Here is a 21,683-nt window from a genome sequence, read left to right as displayed (position 1 = left end):
ATAAAGAAATAAGACAGAAGTATTTAAAATGGCAAGCATTGGGGTACAGATGTACAGCACTAAGGTCAGCACGGTACGTGTTAACGAGTCAACATGTTTCACAACACTTCACAGCGTAATCAGAGATTTAAGATTAAAGATTAAGACGCTCGACGAGCAAGAGTGATACATAGTCCTAGCCTTTCCAAACAAGTCGATTCCTACCACGGGCGAATGACATTTAGATGACCCATACTGCCGATTCCAGCAAATTTTAAACTCTTTGAATATTGCATAACGTCTTGAAGATGTTAAGGTGGTTTCTGTAACTCTGCAGCAACCATGTTGCGATCAACGTGAAATCATCAGGGCAACAATCTACAACATTTATGAATGAAAGATAAGGCAAAACATACAGATTTAATGTTTTATGGCTTTCAAAAATCTAATTATTCACGGCGTAGTTGGTAGAGGTCGTAGATGTTAAACCTTGCTCCCCATTGAGTGTAAAGTTCTTAAGCTAGGCAATTATTGCGGAACTAATTTACCTACATTAAATGAGATAAAAAATAATGAAGAAAAACAATGTACGAGCATTTCAAATGTAAACGGGGCGATAATCATACGGCTTCACTGAAACTAAATAATAAATTGGTTTAGTTTTATCGTAAAATGAGAATTTTTCTCCAAATGCCAGTCACTTAGAGTTCAAGATATAAACAACGTATTTTAACTTTTTTTAATCACATTCAACGTGAAGCCAACAATACAAAAACCTCCTATTTGATTCTAAAACATTCTCTTTTGCTACAATTCTATCTGTTCAGAAAACAAATGTTCAGCCCTTTCACTTCCATTGTTCCGTGTTTTCCATAATGCTGCCATAATAACTAACGTTGCTTCTGCAGTATAGGAGCAATCACCACGTTATTTGTTTTTTGCTCTCTCGACTTTCTCTTGCGTTTTTCAACAGTTATTCGCCCACATTTCAGCTTGATTAAACGTATAAGCATGCCTAGCCACCTTTCACAACATGCCAAAGGTCGTTAAAAGGATTCATAATGCATGGTCATTCCAAATTGTCTGAAAATATGATACGTACCGACCTATTAGTATCAGAAGGCCACTTAAAGCCGAATTGTAAACCCATTACCATAATCATAACCTCAAGCAGACCTCCACCAAAAATATTCGTTCTCGCTTTACTAAATAATAGAATTAACCAAGAAATTCATAGAACAGCATGAAAAAGTAATTCCAATTGATAAATTCTCCACGAAAAGGAAATATTTGCGATATTTTAACCCGCATACAAGACAAAGTTTAAAGTTTTACTCCAATCGCGTTATGCGGGTATCAAAAAATAAATATTTATAAAATGGCAAAAAAAACGGTTACATGCAAACGTTTAAAATTAAACTGTATTTTAAAATACACACCACGCTCAAAGTGAGAAGTGGGTTCCAAATCAAATGAAAAGATGTAAGAAAAAACGTGGCAAAGAATTGGAATATAATTAAGAGCTAGCGCAATAAGAAGTCCGAGATAGGTGATGAAACATGAAATACCAGTAACTTTCATACCGCTCAATAGGGATTCCCATTGTAAATTTGAGCTCTATTTGCTACAGAGTGGATTGACTCTAGCTCCACGTATAAGTTTGTTATTTTGAAAGGTTAATAAATACGAATATAAGGAAGAGCTATGTAAGAAAATCACTGTGAAAATAACAAAAGAACAGGTTTTTAACAAGTTTACATAACCTGATTTTAAACAATTGACAAGACCATACTTTAAAACAGTATTCAATAAGTTATTGAAATAATTATAGGTAATTTCCTTAGTAATACATTTTCTTTGAGTGAAAATTATTTATGCGGAAAGTTGCACACCATAATTTCATAATGGACGAACTCCACTGTACCTAGCTCGAATCTTTCCATTATATATTAATTAATTTCATGACAGTTATAGCACAGCAGAAATCTGGATTTCATTGAATAAAAGTTGGCGAATAATAAAAAGCCGTGATTTTTATAACTGAAATAAAGACTCAATAAGTCGACACTGGCAGTGAATTTGAATTATTTTTTTCAACGCATTCAACAACTGAAATGCTTTAACAGAGATTGCACGATAACGAACGATTAATATAAACGTTATAAAATTAATTTCAGTAGTTCATGCGATATAAAAAACGAAATACGAAAACAGGATGAGGAACTAGGTTTCAATAAATAAATATCAAAGCATGATTATTTGATGATGAAATACCAAATTATGATAAAGCATCATAGTCTGATTCTTCTAAAATTCTGATGAACACAACAAAAAGTTGAATAATTTGTAAGTATCTCATTAATACGTCAATACACTCGTGCCAGCCAGAAAAGAATACAAACACACACGCACTTACCAATGAAAAAGCACAGGTTACTTATTAACCTGCCTTTTTAAAAAAGAACTTCTCCACGAATTCATGTAATTGAGATTGCACTAGCATTCCCTCGCTCAAAAACGCATTTTGAAGAAGTAAAAAATGAGAGCTAATGAGAACGATAGCACTCATTATAATAAAAAAGAAAATACTAACCATCTTTAAACATATTACGGGCATATTTATTCATCATCTCTTAGCCTAACTCTCATATAAATAGTACAATATGATAGAAAATTTACCTCCCGCGCCGAATATAGGGAACCAATGAGCATTAAAAGAGTCAAAAAATAATAAACTAATGGAGCAAAGACCTCTTATGGCTGACAGACTGTGTTACTATTCAGTAAACTGTCTTCACTGGTATATTTACATTCATATTCCTAAAGAAGGAAACCAGCTTCAAAATTTCGTGACGTCATTATGTGGAACCAAAAGGGACCATAAAAGGCATTGATCATCCCAAATAGCTAATTAGCAAACGCCTGAGGCGCTATTTATACAAAGCGCCAACACGAATCTGTAAAAGGCAAATAGGCACGAAGCGTTCCATCAGGATTTGGACACGCTTAGTTTATTCTCAAGGAAAATTATTCCTTCCGGACAACAGTGAACTGGATAAGATTTTCCGCCGCGGCGAACGCAAGGAGTAGGCTTTACTCTTTTAAAGGGCGATGACTCCAAAGCTTTTCCACTCGCAGCCGAGGGGGTGTAAACACGAGAGATGAAACGTAGGTGGGCGGAGGAGGGGGGTTAACTACTTTATGCGGGAAAATCGAAACCACCGTACGTCTCACCATAAGAGAAAGGGAGCGGTAGGACACGGAAAGAGAAAGGAACGGGGAAAGTGAACTAAAGTAACCGAGTAAAAGGCCGTACTTGGAGAAACGTGGAGGAAAATATGCGTTAGTGAAGATAACGCAAGTGGACGAGTTGTTTTTCTGAAAAAAAAAAACCGTCATGCACTTTCACCACACAAAGACCGCGCACCGTGATAACATGCTTTCTTATCACGGCGTGTTGGTAAGTCAGGCTAGCACTTTTACTGGTCAAAATGATTCTGGTTCAAATACAAAAAGAGAATTTTATCCCTTACAAAACTAGACAGCCTAGACGTCTTATTGCACAGCATGAAGACCAGGGTCTCCTACCTTCAGTTGCGTAACTATGGGATAGATCCCCCCTCCAAAGCATCAGAGAAATTTAAAAAGATATTGTCTAGTTTTGACACATAATGACTGCATCAGCTTTAAGTTCAATTTTTAGTGCCAAAATAGTGTAAAATGTATTTTCAGGCATGTCATTTTTCAAAACTTTTACTAGATTATGCCTGGAGGGATGGGATAGCCTGGGGTGATGACCCCTATTATATTCCTACTTACGCCACATACTACGTCAATTGATGATATAAGAAAGCAAGGGGTACAAGTGCAATTTTTATAATTTTGGCGATAAGAGCACATAATGCTTCGCGGGGTACACAATGTTACAATGGCATAGGGATACAAGTGAATCAAAGATAAGTATGCATACATATATTCAGTGATTCACTTGTTCCCTTTTGCCGCAGCAATATTGTTACCCAACCAACTATTATCTGCACTTATCTCCGAGATTATAAAAATTGCACTCGATCCCTTTGCTTCTAAGGTCAATCATGTAGCAAACACACGTCAGTGCACTACGCTGAGATAAACCTCTATCCTATGAATCCAAACCAACTATGGAAGTAATAAGAAATAGATCCTATAAAATCTAATGAGGAAGTTTTAAATATGATATTTTAGTGTTAATTCGGCCATCGGTGCTAATACTCAATTTCTAAGTTAACATTTCTTGCCTTGCCAGCAAAACGAACACAGAAATGAATGAATGAGAACCCAAAAATATAACTACAGTTTTAATTGTTCTCAGACAAGATAAAATATATGAAAGAATAAATTGATGATAATTTAAATGTAAAACGGTCATACGTGCGACTAGTGAGGTACATTTGGAGCGATAAAAACCAGATGGGGATAAATGGGGATATGATCCTAGAAGGCTTGAAGAATATGATTCTTATGTCCCAGTTTTCAATGCGGCGGAGATAAATCCTACCCTTCCAGCTTCCAGAATGCGAGGGCTCCAATAACAGGTTACAATGGCAAACTTAGTTAACAGATTTGACGCAAAATACAATCAAGTAAAAAACCGGATTAATCATAATGTAAGTTGTCAGCAACTCATGAATTACATACTGATTATTAGCCAAATTGATAAAAGTTTGACTATTTAGGTGCAAAGATGTTCCATGTCGATAATGAAGATTATTTGGAAGCATAAAAATAAACAAAGCATCATTTCGATGCATAACTTTGCACGCCAATTGAATTTTCAAAATAATTTAAAAATAAAAAAAAGAGCCCATATAAAAAGCTAAACCCGTATAAAAACTGTGATACCTAAATATTGAAAGGATTCTTAAGATAGATTATTGGAACAAAAGGAAGGGAAGCCAAAGAATGGTTATTAAAAGTCATGGCAGAAGGGACATAATACGAATGAGAAAAGGGATGAGGGCTGAATAGAAATCCAGAGGTGGCATTAAAAGACGAAATGAAGTGGAAATGAACGCATATTCAGGAGGAATACGAGAGGAAAAAAACAAGCAAATTGGAAATACGGAGGAAAAGTGGATGATGTGTACGATAAAAATGGGTAGTGGACCGAGAAGAGAACGGTAACCTGCTTTAATAGACTGCCATTCAATAAGTTTTGAAGGTAAATCAAGTCGTATCTAATCTTCATATCACGATGAATGACACAAAGCAGAACATTTATCATTTTGTAGCGGAGGATACTACGACAAAAAATTTTAAAGACAGCCGAAGTGTTGGCAATTATGTAAAATCCAAATTTTAATTCTGTTAAATAGCGAAGGCATCGTTTTCATTTTTAGACACATGCGGCAAAGTCAGTTTTTGTTCAGCTTTCAGATTGGAATTTGAAGATAAAGTAAGGCTCGGCTTCAAATTCAGACTCATGAATACTCTCTCATTTCGATTGTGATAAACCATTAAACTATAAAATTTTAATATACATTCGTTTTTCTAATAACACGAATTAATACCTCCTCAATTAAGTATTCCAATTTGCTTGTGTACCATTTTATTTACCAATACCAGTTTGGGCAACACTTACTCGAAATAATGCATACTGCTCTGAATATTTCCCGATATGTTGTTAACTAACGCCCTAAAGCTACAACCACTCACGTCAAGAGTAATGGGCGAGAAAACTACAATTTTTGTTTCAATTTTTTCATAAGAGGTCCAAATTCCCAGAAAAAGTATGAACTATTTAATGACTATGTATACTAAAATATATGTACAGTAAGCCACTTTAATTAGCATCCATTGTAACTGCCAATTATATCTACAAAGGATCCCCAGTTTCAAGGAAAAAATTTGAATTCAATAGAAATCATTGAGAAGACGAAAATAGCGAGGAAAAGACACCAAATACGTACTTCCAAAGACACTGCCATAGTAGCTTCAACATTTCAAGCCGTGAGCTGAGCAGCAAGAACAATCCCAATAGAAATCCAGTTAGGAGAATGCCCCTGGGCAAGAGCTTGGTAAAGATGAATTGGAAGTTGAAGGAGAGGAAAACGTGTGCCACATATTGAGGACGTCACAAAAGAATACGAAGTACTGGGTGATTGGAGATAAAAGGGGGAGAAAGCTTGGAAACAACGGATGCCTGAAGATAAAAGGAGGGTTTAATGCTTGAGGAGGAAGGAAAGAAGATGAAATGGCAATTACTATGATGAAATAAACAAGGAAAGATGATTCGAGAGCGTAGAAGGAAGCGACAAAGGTTGATTAAAGGGGATTCACAAACTATTTCCCGAATTCTACCGCAATATAGGTTTTACGGGCACTGTGATGCTAGAATCTGATAGTAAAAGAAAAAAGAGTTCATATAGCGACCTTTACGGAGAATCTTTACACTCTTTAACAAGAACTTACATGGCGCAACTTGACTTAAAATGAACCAAAACAACTTAAAAAAAATGTCTTCAATCAAATCAGACGGCGGATCCGTCAAGAAATTTACGTAAGAGGACATACGCTAGCTTTTACGCCTCTCCATAAACTATTATCTCTCTTGCAACTGGATGATAACGATGATTATTATTGAGAAATTTGACTTCTCTCAATAATGATCATCCTTAATCGAGTTACAACATGTATAGTCGAACCACCATAACTCATAATATCTTTTGGAACATTAAATTTCACATTATCGTTCATTATTAATGACTTGCAAGACTCATTATTAATGACTACTCGAAAATCAAATAAACCTCGGCACGTATAAGGATATAAATCTTTACCGTGCACGTTCTAATACTCATCAGTAAATTCAGTAAGCAACAGAAAAAAATATAAAAGATTATTTTTAAAGACGACGAAAGATTTTAAAGAGAGCCTTTTTTATTCACATACCTCACATTATAGCCGGAAGATTCAAACATTCACATACATTATGGTTAACGTTTTTCATTGCCGGCATACCTTTCAAATGATTGGACAGGTCAAAGCAAAAGTAGTTATATAAAAGTATTACGGATCACTCATAATAAAATAAACTGAACACAACAAAAATCATACTTACCCACGCGCAGTAAAATCGGAGAAATCTAGCCTTGTAGTAGGGGATAAGAAAAGATTAAGAGCGATGGTATAGAGGTGGTTAGTGGTGGTGGGGCCATTCAATTTCACGGACTCCCACGTAAACAAATGAAACTATGAATGACGCGGGCTCCATCAAGTTCGGAAGAGGAAGGAAACAGGGGCCTGGGAACCGGCAGATGTCTTGCAAAGCGAGAGAGAGAATGGCAGAATAGCATTGGTTGAGACTGCTATGGATTTCCAGGGACGAGGAGATTTCTGGACAGCAGCGGAGAACAGTACGCTAGTCTCCACATGGAACATGGTTATACTCTATCCTCTTTATGGAGTCACGGCCCACAGCAAGGCAATAAATATAAAATAAGGGAAGAACGAGACAAGATATGGGATGAAGGTAAAAAGGTTACGGCAAAATTATGGTGGGGATCCACACTAACTTTGATAATGTTACGACACTACTCGAAATATTAAGCTGTTTAGACGTCAAAAAGGCAATATTAACAGGGTTACGCCATCAATATGGTGACTGCGCATCCACTTTTGGGACGTAAGGCACTCAATCTTGAGATGGATATGAGACGAGGAGTTCGAAGCTATAGAGGCGTTTTAGGGAAAATACTGAGGGTAACAATGTATCTTTCAGTAATGACACCAGAATTCTGGCATTCCAAAGTTTTTCAAAGGCTACTCCGGTAACGGAAATTAAGATTGTTTTCTTTTATTCTGGAGGAAGTTTAATTTATTAATTATGTTTTATTATATTATTTATAAAAACGTTCTAACAACTTTAGTTGATGACTTTAGTTTACGGTGGAAGATTGCATTCGATCTTTCACTAACTTCCGGTAAGCTAGAGCTCTGATTTTTCAAATAAATATCTATTACCGAGTACTATCCATGGATTAAAAGTTTCACCTCAATCTGATCGATTTTTCTCCGATTTTTACAAAATAAAATTAAACATGGAGGTTAGTTTAAAATATTTAAAAAAAGGATGGCTCTGGAGTCGAAAAAGGAAATCTAATTGAATTCAATTGGAAATTGACTCTTTAAGAGATAAAAGGAAAGGTGTACTATTAAAAACAATAAAGCCAAAATTCTCATACGGGGAAAATGCTGTTTTGTGATTTTTTTTCATTTTGTGACTTGTTTATTAATAAGTAACAGTACATTCTTACGTCAACATTTCAGCATATATTTCAACTATCTTCAGGTCTTCAAAATTATTTCTTCACATGTCAAACAATTATTTTAATCTATGGTAATAAATAAAGTTAATCCAGCGACATGAGTATTAGGAGAGGAAAAAGTGATATTTCTGAAGCCCTGGCAGGACTACCTTAAAAACCAAAATGCTGCTGAAATACTTGTGTTAAAAAATATACCGAAAAGCTTAAACACTTTCGCTGCGGCGGACGCACCGGTGCGTCCTGCGCAAACTATTATGCTGAGCGGAGGACGCACCCGTGCGTCCTGCTTCGACCCGTTTTCAAATGACCATAGTATCAGCCGACAACGTCTTGGGCGCTCCAAATTACCTCTCGTTGCTCTATTACATTCCGTACTATTCAGTATTGGCCGTCGTTTCTAGGAATCACATTTCATTATTTAGGTAAATACTTTTTCATCTTTTTTCTATTTTTTCGTAATTTTTATGATATTTTAATTTTTCTGACCTAAATTGTCTCGGAACCGGAGATAAATGGGTGTCGTATGCATCATAAACTCTTCTAAATATTATTTATGTCAAATAAAGTTTTAAATTCAGTTTATCCGAATATGTGGAAATGTGTCGATATATCCGAAGATTGCAAAAATATGTGAACACATTGGTTTGGACAATTGTCATGGCTGCTTCTTTTGAACATAAAAGATATTACGTTTAGCTATGATAAATCCTTTGAAAAAGTAATACGCGTGATTGAGCCAGGTTCGATGCCAGAATTTTCTATACATGTCCCTTTATCGTGCATAACGTGGAAAAAGTTAGCTCTAAGAAATTATCGCCATAAGGCATATCGAGGGACATTATGTAATCCCATTCGATAATAATGAATTATAATCCATTACACTCTTCTTTTATTCTTCCATATAGCCTATTGATTATGTAAACATGCCGTAATGTTGCCGAATTTTGCTGAAATATAATGAAAAATGTTGCTGAACATTCAATCACTTGTTCCACAAAACCCCGAAACACAATATCATAAACAAGTGTCTCGTTATATTACGGTTCAATCGCAAAGGCTATGTACTTTGTTAAACTGACAGATAGTTATATAATTACCACTCTGCGTATACATTACACATGGAACTGAAATCGACCACCATTTCAAGATAAAATATTTTACACAGGATCCATTAGCATTGACCTTGAGAATGAAATTAAATGCCGGTATGACGGAATGTAACACCGGGAATTCCAAGACGATCACGATAATGTGTGAAATAAAAGGGTAATATTTCGTCTCATTTCATGCGGATATCGTTTCGTATGGCCTATAAAAACAAAGTCGTCGAGGCATTCCTTTCACTCTCATCCCTCCACGCCCTCTGGCCGAAATATCATTGCAAGTACGACGCTGCCACAGGAAAGTACTAGGTGCTCGGGGCCTTCGGAATAGATTGATATGCTCGATTTTTGGAGATATCTATCCTCTGAAGTATCATCGGAGGTGTCACCGGTTACCTGAGTATCTTGATTTTTTCCCATTACATTAGATGGCTGAGGAGCCAGTGGCATCAACGTCTGGTTCAGCGGGAACGCGATGAAAAAAGAGATGGATATCCTTAGAGAATTTTGAAGAAAAAGACTAATTAAGAGTTTATGGATATCCTTATGCAGTTTGATGAGGAGATGGACAGCAAGGAAGATAATGCATCCCAGGAAGGAATTCCAGAGTAGTCGTCCAAAGAGAGTCAGGAAAAAAACCCCAATGCTTCTTCATCAAAACTGTTCCGAAAGCACTCAAATAACTTCGATTTATGGTACAAAGATGAACTCCAAGTAACAGATATCCCTTTTACTGGCACCTCAGGACAAAAATTAAATGTTCCCAGCGGGAATCCTTACGACTTACGACTCATTGCCAATGATGTTTTTGAGTTGCAACAGAAACGAATATCAATGCTGAATATATGGTTCGAAATAATACTTCTCCAAATTCGAATATCGTCTTGGAATAAGTCTTGAGTCGAAGATAATTGGAAACTTTTTTGACCTTCTATTTCCGATGGGTTTTATTTCCTTTAGTAGATTATAATATTATTGGAAAAAATCTGAAATATATTATCCCCCTGTTTTTTCCATATACATGTCTCGAGATGGCTTTTGCAAATATTGCGCGCTATGCACTAAGATAGAAATGTGGTTGAATGCGAACACTTACCCAGTGATCCATTTTACAATATACGACCCTTGCATGATACATTCTATGCAAGTATGAGTGAAGTGTACTACGTGGAAAGGGCTGTGAGTCTAGACGAATCCATGGTTCTATGGAGTTGACGTTATCCACAGTTACTATTAAAACAAGTCATTCCTTACAAACGTCACAAATATGAAATAAAATTGTACATGATCACTGAACCACGCGATTTGGATTTGGATTGCTTCATATATTGTGGCACCGAGGGTAAAAAAGTGGGGGGAGCATGGAACGCAGAGAAAGTGACTCATAAATTGTTGGCAAATTTAAAAAATAAGGGGCACGCTGTGTACAGGGATAACTTTTACGACAGCGCAAACCTTTTCCATTGTCTGCAAAAACATGCTGTACAGAGAAAACATACTGTACAGTCATTCTGATAATGAAGAGATGTGAAGATGATTTCGTCCGAGTATGGACACGATTTTGCGGGCAGGCGGGGAAGGGTTTCAACTAAGCCCAGTATGGTGGACGATTACAATAAACATTTTGGAGGCAAAGACAAGACCGATCAATTGTTGTCATATATTGTCTTTACGAAAAAAAACTCGCCGCTGGTACCTAAAGTTGAGAATATACTTAATTCAGATAATAATGATTCATTCTTTCATTCTATACCAAAGATTTAGTGGGAAACGTATACATTTGTTAGAATACCGCGATGAATTAATAAACTATACTATAAACATTGCTAAATGTCCAACCTGAGGTAATGCCTTCAGTGAGTTCCCCTAAACATGTTCACTCACCACATAATTTGGAAATGAAAAGAAAAGGAAGAAAGAAGTGCAGAGTAGGAGCCAAAAATAGAGTGAGGAAATATGTTAGCACTTACGATCCAGGTTGTCCTTAAAAAAACGGTTTTATGCTTTAGGATATTTTCTAACATCTTATATTTATTGCTGACTTAAATAGCACTCTTCATTCTAGTGTTTTTTTCAGGATGATTCTTGAAAGTTATCCCAAAACCATGAGTAAATTATGAGTTTGTAATTATTTTACGAGAAAATTATATTTTCATTTAAAAAAATTATCATTTACGAATACTCCAAACTTTTAATATATCTATTTATTTGCAAAATAAGTCGAAATATATGAACGTTAGATGACAATTAAGGGAGATAAAAATAATTGTGTAGCGGGTTGCATAACGCATGTGACACGGGTTGCATAGCTTTGGCAATGCTGTGAGCGGCAGACGCACCGGTGCGTCCTTCGTTTTATTTGTTTAAAACAATCATAGGATTTTTATTATTATTTTTTACGGTATCCATAGAGACATATCTACTTGGTTATGCAGAAAAACCACTGCCGCTCACAGCGATATTTTTCATCAAAATGGCCAGCAGTGAAAGTGTTAAGAAAAAACCATACGACAAAAGAAATAAAGTCTTCAAGAAACAAAAATTAAGTTATTTGAAAACTAGGATCCTCGAATGTAGCACAGGCATAGCTTGTTCTATGAGTAAAGGGAAAATTATACGAAATATGGTATTAATGCTCACTGTTTGGTTCAATGCTTTGCGGCATATTATAAGGAAGTGAGGGATTACTTACTATAAAGGGAAAAAAATTGCTAGGAGAATAAAAGACAGTCATTTACTAACGGCTTATTAAGTAACAAGCAATCAATGGAAAGTGATTATAAATTTACTGATCAATATAGAGCACAAAAGAGCAAACACCGACCGAAACTTATGCACTTATAGGTATACTTCTAGGAACTCTTGCATCTTACACTAAAAATGGATTAAAAGAAAATTTCGGCTTATTCAATGAAGGTCCCGAAATAGATACTTCGCCTAATTGGGAATAATTTCTACACAAAACACTATCGGTCAAAACCCTAACATTTGTTTGCTATCTACTTTAGGACTGCAAAGGCAAAGACGAGTATTCTATCATAGCCACGAGTGAAATCCAGAAAACTGCCATCTTAAATAACTAGAATTTGATACATGATCACCAAATTCCCGTACAAGTACTTACTCCACTACACACATCATAATACCATCCTTCACCTCAAGGAGTATATCTTATAATCCGTTTTAATGCTTTAATTATAAATACAGGTTTTTCTTCTTATTTATTACTAATTGGGGGTATAACTATATTTATGTCTGGGTTAGGTGCTAATTTTGAATTTGATTTGAAAAAAATTATTGTCCTTTCTACTCTTAGACAACTTGGTTTAATAATGAGTATTTTATCTATGGGTTATTATAATATGGCTTTTTTTCATTTATTAACTCATGCTCTTTTTAAGGCTTTATTATTCATATGTGCTGGTGTGATAATTCATAATTTGATAGATTGTCAAGATATTCGGGGTAAAATTGTCATGAACACTTCCTGGCTGAATGGACAACAGCCAGCTGCGAAATACAAGGAAGAGTTGATTCAGAGCTAATGTTACTGAATTATTCATATTTTGAAAGTGAAAGCATAAGCGAAATTCTTAGGATTTGATATTCTGACAACCCAAGTTCCATAAATTCATGTCACCAGATGATCATCAAAATGACATACAGAAATAGACAAAGCATGATGGAGAATTTGGAACGTCAATGATACTTTACTTCAGAATCGTAGAATATGCATAAATTTGAAAATCAATTAAGGTGAAGAGCGCTAGAGCACTTCTTAAGCGCAGTAAATCATATTCAGGTCACCTTAAAGAATACATTTGGTGAGGTAAAGTTTTCGTGAGGACAAAAAAAGAAAAGATAAATTTAAAGGAAGGAAAGGATATAGGTCGGAGGAGAGAGAGTTGGGGTTGTGATCCTCGCTCATTAGTCCCGGCGAAGGGGTGGCAGTCCCCTTAGGTCAACAGGCATGAGGTGAGTTATGCAGTAGGGTGGTTGGGGTCAGTGGTACCCCTTGAAGTCTCTCCACCACTCCTCAAAGAATTCTCCTTCAACGTCTATTGTGGGGATCGTCTGGATGAACCACTGTACACCTTCGACCAGCAGTGAACCACACCGATATAGCGTTATTGGATGAGAAATGGAATTTTTCACCCTCTCAGAGTTTCAACCCCAAGGTTGGTTCGTAGTTGAGGGTAGAACGCAAACTCTGACTAAGCTATAGACCCATGAATTTTCCACTGTCATCAACATCTACATAACACCCCGAAAGTCGCCTCAATAGGCGTGTGATTGTAACGCCATTCGCCAACCAAAAAAGAAAAGAAAAGGAAATACGCGAACAAAGTTCTACCTGGCATTTATTACAGTCCTTTAGTGTTCGGGGTAAAAAAAAATTCTACCAATCCGGTCGGCAAATTAATGCTTTAAATTCATCTTATCTGCCCCATTTAGGAATATAGCACATTTCAAAGATGATATTCTTCACGCCACTTTGAAATTTATTTATCATTCACGGAAGGAGGGCCACTTAATTTCCCTGGGACTTCGATGAAATCCAGATCGAGAACTTGGATAAAACCCAGACTGATCCGCAATCGTTAATATTTCAGAAATTTACATTAGCTAATTTCTTTTCCTGGATCTCCTCGCTATTAGAATATATTAGGCTTGACAGTGTAGGTGAGGTTTCAACCTGCATTTGAACTCCGGACATTTCAGTCAGAATGGGAGTGCCCCATTCAATTGGCTACCACACTTCCAACCAATCACCTAATGCAACTATTACAAAACAAGCTACAATACTTACAAAACAAGCTAGGCGAAATTAAATATTCAGATCATATCATAGGAAGTTTAACATTTCCAGTACGATCGTAATCAATACAACGAACAGAAACCAGCAAAAAAGAAAAATATTACGCACAGTAATCATAGCCGTGGATATCTATGCGGCTTACATGAATCATGATCTTTATTTACTAATAAAATACGCAAATACGAATTCGTAGAAATATGAATATACGATAAACGATATTACTTAGGGGAGAACACGACGTAAGTTTTGATATGAATAACTAAATCAATATTTGATATATGTATGCGTATAATAAATTAACAGCAATTATAAAGAACCTACAAGAAGGAAATTATCCTCTCCAGGTAGGTACTTAAAAATGCTTTTGATAATATTCTGGTCGAACGCCTGGTGATAATACGATACTGCCACGTTAACTAGTAAGTATAACGGGTCGGCTATATCTACGGGGTTGTATGAGTAGGAGGCCGATTAAAAGATTCGATGGTTCGCTGCTGAAAATAAAAATAATTATCTAGGATGAGGACAACGCGATCTAGGGAGAGTTTTCACAATTATAAGAGGTAAAGCATATGTAGTTAGAGCTCAGAGGTCGCGATTCGTATTTATGGAGGTGTAAACACTGCAAGTGAAGCACTAAAAAATAAACAAGTCATACGATCTGACTGACAGTTGACAAGTTGCAATTCTTATGCCTTTTCCCCTTCGCAAATTCAACACGACACTCAAAAATGTACACACTTTTTTATTTATTAATTGTATTTAGTTTCACATAAAGCCTTAATTATTTAAGTATTGTTTTACAACAATTGAAATCTCTCTTTACATCTCCACCTTATTTAACTCCATGAATTAACTTTGATGAAACGAAATAATGGCAATTTATTCAATCACGTTAAAATAGGTATAACTATTCTTAAGAGTGACATGTGGAGAGAGGAGGCTGATGATCAAGGATAGATAATTTAAAAGGAAAAAAAAGGATTGATTTCAAACGTTCCCAACTTGGAAGTGGTAGAGGGAGCAGACGTCAGAGATGGCTCGATTGGCGGGAAGAATATCTGAAGGCGGTGAGGCCCCTATGTCCTTCCCTCTGGGGAACGCATAAGAGCTAACCACTTCTGGTCTCACACCCCTTGCCTGCGGCGATACCCGCTTTTGTGTCCACGGAGAAAAAAAGGAAATTGGGATGGGAGGGGAAAAGGACAGAAGCAGGAAGACGAAGATGATGATGATAAAATGTGAAGGCGGCGGTAGAGGCGAGAAGACAGGGCGTCAACCCCAGCGGCCACACGGAAAACGGAACGTCGGGAACATGAAGCATAAATTGCATGGAGGGAGTACATAGTGATATCAAGCAGGGTGACTTCTTATCATCATTTCCCTAGGAGCGAAAAGTGATTTACTCGGCCGAAAAAGGCTATCCTCGATGGAATGTGGATATACACTATTTTCTGATAGAAAACTTTATTCTTTCTGCATTAATTTCAAAGAAATCGATTACATAATTACAAATAAATTTAGACAAAAATTTGACTTTAGCATTTAACCCGTTTCATGCAACAACAGATATCATGAGACATTATTTGCTGATGCTGACAGATAACGATTTTTCCGGGGATTTCCGAATGGTCGACCGAGAAAAATGAATGTTGGTGCTTGTGAAGGTATGCCACTGAAATATGGAGGTCATCTGACGGATCTACAGTTTGTATGAAAATGCAACCGAGCATAAGAATCTACGTTAAAGAAATAAAAGAGGCTTAACTTGCGGTACGATTGAAAAGATGACTTTCCAAATTTCGTCACAATATCCCTACTTATAGCTATAGAGACAACAGGAAGGTAATGATCGATACATTGTGAGAATTTCTGCCAATCGAATTTTCAGAATTTTCAATAAAAATGTTAAAAAGAGTCCTTTTTATCAAATAGAATTTAGTCATATTCACCATTTTGTCGAGCTTGGAGACACTAATTTACATAGAAGCTGACGGGACTAAGAATGATGGCATGAAAGGTTTTTCGTAATTTCTTTCAATATTATGTTGGCAAAATTAGCTTAGGTAGAAAATGAGAGGGATAAAAGTTTGAAGGTACCATTTTAAAAGCTTCAATAGCGTTCCCCATTACATTTAACCACTCCGAAATTAGGGCATAAAATGGTTGACATTTTTTCTGAGGTGGATAGGGAATATATATGAAAATGTATTTGGAGGTAGAATAATCTGCAAGTAAACAAACGTCAATGAGGTCCAGCGATCAAGGCGATCGACTTAGAAGCCAATTTATCAATTATGAAAACCGGAACACATCAAAACGAATTTAGCAAACTGGTTGACACATCAAACTATTCTCTCGAATTTTAAAGTAAACTCTACTTAAAATCTAGATCGAATGAAACAATTTCCATATTTAATCCCATTCATAGTAAAGAGCCATTCACAAAAAAGGTGGCATGGGTCGAAGTTTCAAAATCGCCAGTCTGGTACTACGAAGATTCAAGAAATACGGATGCTGATGGAAATTCATAATATAGCGGTCAGTTAAAGCCAAAGCACAGGCGTGACCAATCTCAGGATGTCGCCTCGGGACGTAGGAAAGATAAAAAGGACATGGGGAGTAGGTCGCAAGCAATGTGCTACTGGAGATCAAAGAAGGGGAGTCCAGATTTGATATCCCAAAAGTGTTTCGAAACGCCTAGGGCACCATGGGATTGGGGAAGAATCCTACGCATGGCACAAAATGCTTCCGGATTCTTTCAGCCTGAACTGGCACAGATCCCAGACGGGAACCCAGAAGATTAAGGCCCCGAAGGACCAGCCATAAATTTTATTTCAAAACAGATATTTGAGAGCTATATGTTATTACCATCTCAATTTCCGCATACAGCATTGACCGGACCATTGACTTAGTCACTATGCCTTTTTCCGAGGCTATAGAATTCATATGACGACCAAAGGAACCATTAATTATAAGCTATAAAATTTAATACGTAAACATTTCACTCACCAACAATTTTCATGATATCTAAGCGACAGACTCAATGGCATTAGATTCTACATCTGGAAACTGATAATGAGCAGGATTGGGAATGCAAAACATTGAATACTTTTACACTTGAAGAAAATCTCTAAGTAAGTTTTTTCACAATTCATAGTTATTCTAACAACTTCGTGCACATTAACTTCGATTGGAGAGAGAATTTTGTACATAAAATCATTCATCAGCAAGGCACGTTATCTTAGCTGTTTCAGACATAACTCTCACTCAAATTTGCCGATTAATGATCAACAATGGAAATCAGGAAACTATGGCAGCGTACGATGTTTAAGAATATAATTGAATAACGTTATCTCCTCTTCTATTACCGATTTGTGTTTTTTTTATATTGACGATGATATTTCTTGAAATGATTTTGTATAAACAAAGTCCTGGCAAGCTCAAGAAAGGGACTGCCCCCTGTACCCTCAGAACGTGAAGTTGAATTGTGTCTTGGCCAAGAGTTTTCTTTACCCTCACCCGTCAATGTGATGCATGAAACACCTTATAAATTTACCAGCATGAAAATACCTCGAGTCGCTGGATCGAGGAATATTATAAAAGAGGTGATAAGAGACTAATTTCAAGGAGAGAATGTAATAACTACTGTGAGATCCTTGGGGATTAGAAGTAGCATAGGGAAAAAATATGCCCCCGCAGCTTATAAAAGGAAATCTGCACGCGACTGATTTATTCATCGTTGAGCTGAATCCTTGCCAAACCACCCTTTCGATTGCAATAATAAGAGCTTATTGTCTTTTGAAACTAACCGAATGAATTTTATATCGAGGAATATAAAAAAAAGGCCGAAAAATCATGATTGAAAAAAATATATAACGGTTGTTTAAAGAGCGACATCCGAAATTAAGGCATGGCGTTAATTAGCCTTTGAAACTCCATAAAATAAGATCCTTATGAGTGGCGGTGGCTTAATAAAAAAAATTAAGACCCAAGAAGAAGAGAAAAAAATTACACATCTACGCTTGATTCAAGGGTATGCTCCGCCCTTACCATACCAACCTTCAGACTGGAAGTTCTGAATCGTTTTGCCTTCATAGAACGACCTTTGGTGGTGAAATCGAGGAATAAGAAACAATGGATCTAAAGACAGTTATTTCAAGAAAGAGAAGCCTTTTTGTGTCTTAAAAATAAACACCCTGCGGTATTGGATGACCCAGGATGATCCAGTGTCCAGAAATAGCAACATTTACCCACTAGTGCTTTAGTTAGGGCTGAGCTCTACGGTAGCATGACCTAACTAGTCTTTGCACTGAAAGACTTGAGTGATTGAGCTGGCATAAAACGACCGAAACGACAGTTATTTCAATAAAGAGCAGCCTTTTTGTGTCTTAAAAATAAACACCCTGCGGTATTGGATGGCCCAGGATGATCCAGTGTCCAGAAATAGCAACATTTACCCACTCGTGCTTTAGTTAGGGCTGAGCTCTACGGTAGCATGACCTTACTAGTCTTTGCACTGAAAGACTTGAGTGATTGAGCTGGCATAAAACGACCTTGAGCCGCGGGATATCCAGGAATACGAAACAATGGGTCATAAGAGAGTGATTGCAAGAAAGAGTGAGGCGGGTTTTAAGAACGAGATCCGAGATGAGGAGAATAATAATCGCGGCGTAAAGAGGGACAGCGTGGGCAGAAGCGGAGCCATCCTTGAGGGAAATCAAAAAGGAACAAGGGGCCGCGAGCGAGTGGATGATGAAACGAAGGTTGGAAACGAGCAGGGGGGGCTCAAAGGGGTGGTGGACGGGAAGGAATGAAGGAAGCCGAATAAAAATGGAGCATCTCCAAGGGGCAATTTCCTCTTCATCCACTGTCGACGTCCTACTCTTCCTAGGAGGCTCACAAACCCGTTACTACCGCAACTTTTCCATGAGTTCATGCATAATCTCGCACCAATAAAAAATACAAACTCAATAAAACTAAAAAATAATAAAACCAAAACGATACCAAACCATATAATATTGCCACTAGGACGCCATAATTTAAACCAGATGCGTGAACGGCGGTGTAATTCACATTTATTGCCGTGAGAAAAAAATCCCCTCTACCGGGAATCGAACTACGGAAGGAGGGGTTAGGTGGTTTTAAAGGGAGCAGACAAATGTGTACGAGGTATCGCCTTCAAATATTGATTCAATACTAAGGTAATTCATAAAATTAGTATCCATTCTTTATTAATTGTTCTTATTTTTACACTGCATATTCAAACATTCAGCCTGGATTGTGTGTCATAGGGAAACAGACAAAAGAAATTGTATTCCCATAAATTACTACCAGAAAACATTTCTCTGAGATGGGATTAGAAATACGGACCATTGACTTTCTGGGCCACTGCGTAGATCACTACGCTTTCCTGGTTCCTGAATTCCCATGACAATTGTACCGACGCAGATCGTACCTGAAGTTAGTAAGGGCTATTCCTTGAAGTCTTTTCTCCCTCGCGTTGCCATCCTTAATGGACCACGAGGCCCTAGCATCTAGTACCATGAGCCTCGGTAAAATTGCCATTGGAATTCAGGAACATAAATAAAGTAGTCTGCACAGTGGCCCGGAAAGCCAAAGGTCCATGGTTCTATTTCCGGTCCAGGGGAATTTTTTCTCAAGGGAATTTATGGGAATCAAATGTCTTCGATTCATTCGTCCGCCTATACGCGCAGTATACACGCACTGAATTTTGGACTACCCAATGTAAAAACAAAAAATTTTTTAAAGAATTGAGACAAATATTGTAAATCACCCGAGCATTGAACCAATGGATGAGGTCGATACTTCGTGGACATTCGCCAACCACCTTGGAAAATAGCTAACCCATCTAGGAGGTTGGATCCCCCCTTGAAAATACGTCTTGTCAGGCTTCTGAGATAAGGTTTCACTCGGGAAGTAAACCCGAGACCATTCGGTCAATAGGAAAGTGATCTTACTGATAAACTAAAATGCATTTGAAAAACAGATAGGAAAATACGAAATTATGCTATTAGAAGTTTTGAACTGAGTAGTCAGAGCGGAATCCCTTTAATTAACGGACGGATATTTGCATCAAAGCGAGCGAGACGCTAAATATGCAGCACTAAAAGGCTTCCACTCACTAACACACACGAAATTCCTTTGAAGGACAGCAAGAGGAAAAAAGATACGTTTTTAGTCGAGTTGAAAGTGCTGCGACGTCGATGCTGCCTACAGTCACATTTGAGGTTCCGGACGATGGGATTCGTGTTCATCCAAGCATAGCGTTTCGTGGAAACTGTCGTCATTGAGGGGGCTAAATACTCGGGTATTGGAGTTAATCTGGGGAAACTTCGCAGGGCGCATTGCTCTGATTGCTTGCCGCGTAGTCCGGCACTAGAAAAGCCATCCCGGCTGAAACAAGCCAAGCTTGAGGAGTAATAGACACTGGAATGTTGTGTCCTACCGAAGACTTGGGGTGGTAATTGAAGCATGAGAAACTGAGATGAAGCCAACACACCATCCACTTAGGACTTATTGAACTTAAGATTGGTTATCATGTTTAGTAATTGGACTGAGATGGATCACGTCATAGGTAAAGCATTTGGCCTCCAATGACTAGTTCAATTCGAGAAATGTTCCAACGACTGAGCACATCCAACATCAGATGGAACTACCACCAGAATTTCTGCGCAAAAATACATATACATATAAGGAGTACAAAAATTTATCGCTAGGATTAAACTGTAGCGAGACGTCGTGGTACAGTATTAGGCAAATTCGATATTAAAATGTCCATTTATATCACAGTAATTCTAAATTTTTTCACTATCCAGCACGGAAGATTTACCGGGAAATAATTGCAGTTTTCAGAACATATATTCTAACGAAATGTTTATTTGCAAAAAAGGACTGGGTAATATGAGTGGGCTAATAAAATGAGAGGTTCAAAACTCTGAACTAAAAAACACACCATCACCCTGAAACCACCTACCTTCCCCGACCTACATCTGAATTATCCATAAAAAGCAATTTTTTCTTCAATCTTCGATGGTAGCTTCATTTAACGCCAAATTGAAAAATAGAATGAGACAGATGGTTAACTATCAAATCCATATTACGGAATACGAGTGAAAAAACTCAATTTACGAAAGAACGGATTAAATAGATGAAAGGTTTGAAAGATGGCTGATTACGGGCGAATAAATTCTTGAATGCAACGAAATTCAAACCCAGGGCGCGCATATACCATACTAATTACATCCGTTCATGCAGTAAGTCAAAATAAGAATATTTAATCATGGCTATATTTCAAATATAGGAGTTAATTTTTGAATCTGTAAAATAGCCCAAAAGATTCACTCAAAGCTATTTATCTCAAAATGTCAAACAAAGAACCAGCATATCAAGGCATTAATATTGGTCTTGTGGAGAGAGAGAGGGAGATAGAAAAAAAAGTACGTACAATGTATC

General features: G+C 37.1%; 1 protein-coding gene across 1 annotated transcript in view; it reads left to right on the top strand.

The window, feature by feature from the left end:
- LOC124164925 (arrestin homolog) overlaps positions 1-21,683 on the top strand; it is a 420,717-nt gene that overhangs the window by 303,314 nt on the left and 95,720 nt on the right. The gene's annotated exons all lie outside the window — the stretch shown is intronic.

The sequence above is a fragment of the Ischnura elegans genome, chromosome 9 (genome assembly GCF_921293095.1).
Source record: "Ischnura elegans chromosome 9, ioIscEleg1.1, whole genome shotgun sequence".
Classification (NCBI taxonomy): domain Eukaryota; kingdom Metazoa; phylum Arthropoda; class Insecta; order Odonata; family Coenagrionidae; genus Ischnura; species Ischnura elegans.
This window is presented reverse-complemented; position numbering and strand designations above follow the sequence as displayed.